Source organism: Crocuta crocuta, unplaced genomic scaffold, assembly GCF_008692635.1.
Source record: "Crocuta crocuta isolate KB4526 unplaced genomic scaffold, BGI_CrCroc_1.0 scaffold65, whole genome shotgun sequence".
In the NCBI taxonomy this organism is placed as follows: domain Eukaryota; kingdom Metazoa; phylum Chordata; class Mammalia; order Carnivora; family Hyaenidae; genus Crocuta; species Crocuta crocuta.
The window spans coordinates 16,894-24,543 of NW_027530683.1; positions in this window are offsets into that span (position 1 = coordinate 16,894).

Consider the following 7,650-nt stretch of genomic DNA (forward strand, 5'->3'; position numbering starts at 1 on the left):
CAATTATCAAAGTGAAGAATTACAGTGTAACAATGAAATCCTCTTTGCCTGGGTTCTGAGAATAGAGTAAGAAGGAAATCTTAAATTGCATAAAAAGGTAAGCGTTAAGGAAAGCATACTAAATCCTATTGACCACTGGAAAGGAAGACATATGCTACAGTTCTAAGCTAGGAGCCGAGAGGCACAGAATTATCTTGCTGATTCAGTTACAGTCGGCTCTAACTAAATATAACTCTAACACTTCTAGGAGGGGCACCTGAGGAACTGTACACATCTGCCTCTGCCACGCCTGGACCAAATCTCAATTGTATCATCCTGGACTTCAGGCCTAAGCTACAGGCCTCAATGGGATAAGACTTTGGGAAGTCTTCAGGAGTGGTCAGTATATTTTGCAGGTAGGAGGGATATGAATCACTTGGCGCCAGAGAGCAGAGTAGGGTAGACTGTTAGCTGATAGGCTCCAGTAAAAAATAACTCCAGATGTTCATGCCCTGTGTAAACCCCTCCCACAATGATGCTGGCCATGGCACAGGACTGACTTTGGCCAATGACACATCTGCAAGTATGTTGTTAGCTGAGGCTTGGTAAGTCCATCATCTAAAGGCTATCCTCTTGGAACACTCCTACTTTGAGGTTAGGTTCCATGATTTAAGCAAGACCTGACTATTCTGCTGGAGAGAGAGCCAGATGAAAAGGCCCTGGATGATGAGTTATCCTGTAGAGAGGAGAAATGAGATATAACAACAGAGCTTCTGGCTGAATGTTGCTCCTAGGTGGGAAAGAAACCTCTATCTCACCTGCAGAATTGACTTAAGGAACAAATCATGGCTACTTAAGCCACTAACTTTTAGGGTAGTTTGTTATATGACAATAGATAGACATCCAAAATAGGGAATAAGTAGTAGGAAAATTACATTGAAAAGATCTAGAAGTGAGAAGCCTTTAAGACAGAGATAGATAACTGGAAAAGAACATTCCAAGCAAAGGAAACAGCAAGTGCATAGGCCCTGAGGTGGAAGTAGTCCTGGCTTATTTAAGGAACTACCAGGGAGGCTGGTATAGGTGAAACAGAGTGAGTAAAAACGAGAAAGCGAAGAGATAAAATCAGAAATAATAACAGGGCCTGATCAGCCTGGGTTTTGTAGATCATTGTAAAGACTGACTTTTACCCAGAAGTCGATGAAAAGGTAATGGAGATTTTTATGCATTTGTCAATTCACTTAACAACTATCTATAGAGCCTGATTATGTGTACTTTCCTAGTGCTGGCCGTGGAACAACAAATGAGACTTTGGGGAGGTCAGGGCTGCAGGGCATGTTGAGAGGATAAAAGAACAGGAGCAGGATCACAAAGTAACTGGAGCAGGGAAAGATGAGTGCAGTCGGTTCAGGCCAACCTGGAGGACAGAGATGCCCTCAAACAGGACCCCTCTTTATTTTCCTCCAAGTCTCTCTGCAGGATAATTTGTTATGGTTTTACATTAAGAGTACATTACACCTGCATAAGAAAGCTCACTTCTCTTTTAACACAATTTAGTTCCTAAAAGCTTTTTCCAAACAAATCATGACGTTTCATCAGCCACACACATGGATTCTCAGAAGCTCTTGCCAGGCTCCAGTATTCTGTGCTCTAAGTGTGTGTCAATACATTTATGGAAAAACACTGTGTTAAACTTTAAAAGAATCTCTTCAAAAAGACACTGTGTACTTCCCAAAGGGTGCTTTACGAATATAGTACTTTACAGATTGCAGTGAGGTTTCAGAGGAATTGACGCACCACCACTGCATCATATTCTTACAGTCAAACTAAATGACAAAATAACAAGCAAAGACGACACAGAGCTAACATTATTATAACCTTAAATAAAAGTTCATGAAGCAATTTTCCTTAAGTGTGGTGCCATACGGATCAAAGTATATTTGGCAGGATAGATGATGACAGAGTAATGGGAGGACTTTGTCAGGCCTTGACATGAGTAGCTCCTGGAGGAAACTGTGAAGATCAGATGGGGAGTCAGGGTAAACTGTATTTCTCCAGCTGGTCAACCCATCAGTTAACACTAAGTCTGATGGTCTCCCAGTTCAGGTCTGACTATATTTAGAATAACAGTTTCATAGAGCTTCTTGTCAAACACACTGAAACAGAAGTTCTCCCTTCAACAAAATAGAATCCCTCTACGTATCTTCTATTTCTGTGGGTTTGTAAAAATGGAAAATCCGAAAATAATTTGCTGCTTCAGAATAGACCTATGTTCAGCTAACTCATTTTTCCCAGCAATGCAAAGAAATGGTCTCATGTTATTTCTTGCCTCCTAACTAATGACAGGATTTTAATTTCCAGATAACTGATATTTAATGACTCCATTAAGCATTTGTTTCCAGCCACCAGATCCTATTTTCCTGAATTAAAAGCTATAAAAAAACAGATATGAAAAAGTTAAAAATACTGTTGTGTCTACTAAGATTGTTGCTCTGGATCTTTTAAAAATTCTTGTATCAGGTGTTTGATTTTCCATTTATAATCATTCACTCTCAAAGACCTAGCCTAACTTCTCTTGAAATACAATTTTGTTTTATAATGCATGACAAAGTTTCTTGTATTCTATACCACTATTATAGTCTCTGCATTCTCCTTCTGGCCTTGCGCTTTAATCTCTCCCACAATCTAAAACAATTCCCACAGATTCCAATCAATAATTATTTATTTGGCTCTCCTCAAGGGGCTTGGCCAGTCTCTCTCTTGGTTAACATAAACTGGGATCACTTGGTGTTAAAACTCGGGTCCAAAAGCTCCACTTCAAACTTACTAACTTGCAATTTCTGGATGGCCAAGAATTGACAAACATACCAAATGACTGAGATATACCAGAGGTTTAAGGAGCACTACATCAAGCAATGGTCCTTAAGCCTGTGAGAATCTACTAAATAAAATACTTGTAAACCCTTAGCCTAAAATGCAGGGGGGACTACATTTTGTACATTCTCTCTGCATTTTGACCTAAAGTTTTGTAAGTATTTATTCGATTTGCACAAGGCTTAAGGGTCATTCACAAGATCCCTGAAGCCTATCAATGGACCCTTTCCCCCAGAGCATCTGAACCCTGAGACCAGAACCCCTTCTTTAATTATCTTCTCTGTGAGGCTTCCGGGAAAATCAGTGTGGAGAAAACTGTCTGAACACCCTCTGTACTCTGTTCTGTTCTGTTAAGGAGAGCCATTGACAATTTGTCTTTTATCTCAACCTCAAAATGAAGTGTATTTCTTCTCATCCAATTCACCCAAGTATTGTGAAGTTGAAATTGCTTTAAAAGCTTTAGAAGAAAAGTACCATATAAATGCAAATAACAGGAGATTTGATAAAAAGAATAGGCATATCCAACAGCTGCCCTATCCAAATGAGCAGTTTGAAGTTTCACTGCTACTGTCGTTCAATATACATCAGAGAATAAAGACTATGAGGTAAGTCCTCTGGAATTCTCCTTAAATTACAAGCATATTTTTCTCATGCTATCAATGTAATATGCCACACAGAGAACTGAAAGGAGACATGAGGGGCCACAGGCTTGCTACTACCACCCCAAAAGGACAAAAGGATAAAGGAGCCCTATCACTGATGCAGACATGCTCTACAACTTCTTATTCAACTCCTGCAAGGAAATTCAGGGAGCAGTGAAGACAATATTCAGATCACCACTCTCTGTGTGCCAAGACACATTTTTAGCAGCACAAACATCTGTCCACACATTATAAAGCCTGGCATTTACCAGCTTAACTTCTTGGGTTGGCACGTCAACATGGCTCCTGATTCATAAAGTGAGTTTTTGAAACCAGGGCAACAGTGCTGGTACTCAGCCTAAAGGGATATTTGGTGGGCTGAGTTAATATAAAAATAAATAAATAAGTAGCAGGATACATTTTTTCTAGACACTCTCTTTTGGATGATACATTGGCAACTATTCCCAGACTTCTTCTGAAACTACCCTGAAATAATTGTGATTGGCTTACAATTTAGCCAGCAGCTGCCCACAACACTCCTTCTTCGATTGCTACAAAACCGGAGGAGCATGCAGATAAAATGTTTGCATTAGTCAAGGAGTAACTGGCCAAGCGCATTTTGCATGCATCTTTCTAATTCTGAGTCAGACATAAACAGAACCTTGAGAGAATAATCAAGGATAGAAAAATAACCTCATCTTCAGAACAGCAACCTCTCCATAGCTCCAGAGTCCATATGTTAGACTCTCAACAATTGTACATGACAGAAAAGGAAAAAAGTGTTGGTCTATCCTGCCTAAGCAAACTGGGACCTTATTTTACTTGATAAGCATATTACTATTTTTGTAATGAGTGTCCTTTTAGGTCAAAGTATTAATTTCCCTCTTGTTTGAAGAGACAGTTGGGACTGCTTATTTTACTTTTCAGCAAACCCATAAAGAGAAACGATACATGTTTATGAACTTAAGTAAAAGAAATTGATCAAATACAAAAGTCAATGTCTGATCTAGTAACTACCAGAGAGGAGATGGGAGACAGAAGAGAGAGCTCATGCTTTTGAATAGAGACTCTATATGCTATAAACCCAAGCCAATACATGATCTTGCTTTCTTCCCATAGCTCCCTTGCAGGAAGCACAAAACTAAAACCAAACAGAGCAGTCCGTATGGCCCAAGATCAGGTCTCTTTGAAACACCTCCTAACATAGTTAGTAGGCCTGAAAGAAAGAGAAACTCAATGCTTAAAGTGGCATCTCTTTCTGTCACTTTAGGAAAAACTTCCAAATGTGTTAGCACATATAAAAACCAAAAATCTCATAACCACAGCAGGAAATATTAGCTAAAGAAGAAAGTTAAAGATCCCTACTTGAGCAACTTTTCTTTCTCTTCAGATCAAAAACTTTGAGCCTACAGAGTTTTCATGCTCTATCATTTAGTCGAAAGATTACAGAGCTAAATAGTTCTAATTTTTTAGTCATGTGGAATAGAGTTACTGTAGATAAGACTGGAAATCTTATCAAAAATCTCTATTCTGTTGGTTACATCAATAGAATTCTTCCATCATAGTATCAATGAAAAAATATATCTGCATAAGGCAGTTGGAATAAATATTAGATCCTTCTCTGAAATTGCTTATTATCTTGCCTTTTAAAACCTAATACATTACTGACACAGACTGAGTATACTATTTTGTAAGGAGGACAGAAAAGTCCCACTTATGATAGAACTACTGTATCACTCTCTTTCATGTTCAGAAATGTTGCTAGTGTTGTTGTCCATGTAAATGGGACTTTAAAAAAATGAGCTGCATTTTCTTCTCCACTTGATACATGTAAAATCCATTTTTCATCAACAGTTCTTTGAAGAACCTGCCACTGATTGCAGTTCTGCTTTTCTCATCACATCTGATGGATGTTTGTGCTGAAAATAAGCCGCCCTTTGCTGATTGCTGCAGGCTGCGTGGTCTGTCAATTGTGAAAATACAGCATTCCTCAGCTAGGCCACATTGCTTATTGTAATCAAAGAGTCAGATGCAAACATTCATTCCAATGATTCCCTGACTCTGATCTCTATTTGCTTTACTGTGGTGTCCATTTTCATTGTGAAGTATCCTCAGAACAAAAATGCCACAGGTTAGAAATAAGTCAGTCACCCCAGCTAAGTTTAAATTTTCCCCTCGGTCAGAGAATAAGCCTCTTGTTTTTCTTAAAATATGTGCAAAAGAAGGCTGTTTTCTTTTAAAATACAATTGGTGGAAGCTGTCATTTTAATGAGAATGCAGAGAACTACAGACCATAGGAACTAGAAACTAAAGATTTGCATCCCTGGCAGCAACTCTGAATGTTATGAGTTTAATACCTGTCAACCAAAAGAATGTCAGTTAAAACCATATTTGTGAAAACAGAAATGAACTGACAATTATAATTACATCAATTAATCCTTGACTAAGCAGGAAAGAATATCCAATAGGAAGAGCACAGTCTTTTAATAAATGGTGTTGGGAAAACTGGACAGCAACATGCAAAAGAATGAAAGTGGACCACTTTCTTATACCATACACAAAAATAAATTCAAAATGGATGAATGGCATAAATGTGAAAAAGCCCTAGAGGAGAACACAGGCAGTAACTTTTTTGACATCAGCCATAGCAACTTCTTTCTAGTTGTCTCTGGAGACAAGGGAAACAAAAGCAAAAATGAACTATTGGGACCTCATCAAGATCAAAAGCTTCTGCACAGCCAAGGAAACAATCAACAAAACTCAAAGGCATCCTATGGAATGGAAGATGTTTTCAGATGACATACTGATAACTTAATAAAGGGTTAGTGTCCAAAATATATAAAGAACTTAACTCAATACTCAAAAAAGAAATAATCTAATTAAAAATAAGTCATGAAAAGACGTTTATCCAAAGAAGACATACAGATGGCAGAGACATGTGAAAAGATGCTCAACATCACTGATCATCAGGGAAATACAAATCAAAACTACAATTAGATTATCACCTCACACCTGTCAGAATGCCTAAAATCAATAATACAAGAAACAACAGGTGCTGGTGAGGATGTGGAGAAAGGGGAACCCTCTCATATTGTTGGTGAGAATGCAAATCGGTGCAGCCGCTCTGGAAAACAGTAGAGGTTCCTCCAAATATTAAAAATAGAACTACCCCACAACCCAGAAATTGCACTACTAGGAATTTACCCAAAGAATACAAAAATATGAACTCAAAGTGATACATGCACCCCAATGTTTATAGCAGCATTATGTAATAGCCAAATTATGGGAACAGTCCAAGTGTCCATCGACTGATGAATAGATAAAGAAGATGTGGGGTACGTGGTGTGTGTGTGTGTGTGTGTCTGTGTGTCTGTGTGTGTCTGTGTGTGTATGGCTTTACTCAGCCATAACGGAGAATGAACCCTTGCCATTTATTTGCAACAACATGGGTGGAGTTAGAGAGTATTATGTTAAGCTAAATAAGTCAGAGAAAGGCAAATACCATATCATTTCATTCATAGGTGGAATTTAAGAAACAAAACAAATGAGCAAAAGGGGAAAAAAAAGAGAGAGCCAAACCAAGAAATAGACTCTTTTCTTTTTTTACAAATAGTTTATTGTCAAGTTGGTTTGCATATAACACCTAGTGCTCATTTCCACAAGTGCCCTCCTCCATGCCCATCACCTCCCCTCCTCCCACACCCATCAGTCATCAGTTTGTTCTCAGGATACAAGAGTCTCTCATGGTTTGCCTCTCTCCCTTTCCCCCACCATTTTCCTCCATTGTCCTCCGTTAAGTTCCTCCTAATCCTCCTATATGTGCAAACATATGATATCTGTCCTTCTCTGCCTGACTTATTTCACTCAGCATAACACCCTCAAGTTCCATCCATGTTGCTACACATGGCCAGATTTCATTCTTTCTCATTGCCATGTAGTATTCCATCGTATAGATAAGCCATATCTCCAAGAAATAGACTCTTAATTACAGAGAACAAACTGATGATTACCAGAGGGGAGGTGGGTGGGAAATGGGTGAAACAGGTGACAAGAATCAAGGAGTGCACTTTGATGAGCACCAGGTGTTGTATGGAAGTGTTCAATCGCTATATTGCACACCTGAAACTAATATGACATTGTATGTTAACTGGAATTT